Here is a 1,324-nt window from a genome sequence, read left to right as displayed (position 1 = left end):
AAATAAATATATTTGCTCTCAAGCTTAGACTTTTGTTAAGAACACTGTCATCTCAGATTTTCAAAATATGCTTTTCAACCATAGCTAAACAAGCATTTGTGTAAGAGTATTGATTGCTAACATAGCTATAAGCCTAGAATTCAGCCAGCAACATTTTCACAAAAACAAGAAAATAATTCAAATAAAATCATTTACCTTTGAAGAACTTCAGATGTTTTCAATGAGGAGACTCTGTTAGATAGCAAATGTTCAGTTTTTCAAAAAAATATTATTTGTGTAGGACAAATCACTCCGTTTTGTTCACGTTTGGCTATGAAAAAAACCTGTATACAGTTATAGCCTCAAGCTCATTAGCATAATGTAAGGTTAACGATTTCTGAAAATCGCAAATAAAATGAAAATAATGTGCCTGCTCTAAAGCTTAGCCTTTTCTTAACAACACTGTCATCTCAGATTTTCAAAATATGCTTTTGAACCATCGCTATTCACTAATTTGTGTAAGAGTATGCTAAGCTAGTTTAGCATTTTGAGTAGCATTTAGCACACAACATTTTCACAAAAACCAGATAACCAAATAAATAAAATCATTTACCTTTGAAGAGCTTCGGATGTTTTCAATGAGGAGACTCTCAGTTACATAGCAAATGTTCAGTTTTTCCTGAAAGCATCTTTGTGTAGGAGAAATCGCTCCGTTTTGTACATCACATTTGGCTACCGAAACGAACCGAAAATTCAGTCACCAACAACGTCAAACTTTTTCCGAATTAACTCCATAATATCGACCGAAACATGGCAAACGTTGTTTGGAATCAATCCTCAAGGTGTTTTTTCACATATCTCTTCATTGATATATCATTCGTGGAAGCCTGCTTTCTTCTCTGAATTCCATAGAAAAATACTTGCAGCTGAGGTTTGCGCACCAATTTCGGCGCAGGACACCGGGCGGATACCTGGTAAATGTGGTCTCTTATGGTCAATCTTCCAATGATATGCCTACAAATACGTCACAATGCTGCAGACACCTTGGGGAAACGACAGAAAGGGCAGACTCATTCCTCTCGCATTCACAGCCATATAAGGAGACAATGGAAAACGGAGCCTCAAAAATCCTGCTCATTTCCTGGATGCCGTTTCATCTTGGTTTTGCCTGTAGCTCACGTTCTAGGGCACGCACAGAAAATATCTTTGCAGTTCTGGAAACGTCAGAGTGTTTTCTTTCCAAAGCTACCAATTATATGCATAGTCGAGCATCTTTTTGTGACAAAATATTGCGCTTAAAACGGGAACGTCTTTTTATCCAAAAATGATATAGCGCCCCTAGTTT

The sequence above is a fragment of the Oncorhynchus masou genome, unplaced genomic scaffold (genome assembly GCF_036934945.1).
Source record: "Oncorhynchus masou masou isolate Uvic2021 unplaced genomic scaffold, UVic_Omas_1.1 unplaced_scaffold_7953, whole genome shotgun sequence".
NCBI classification, from domain to species: Eukaryota; Metazoa; Chordata; class Actinopteri; order Salmoniformes; family Salmonidae; genus Oncorhynchus; species Oncorhynchus masou.
Note: the sequence above shows the minus strand (reverse complement) of the source record.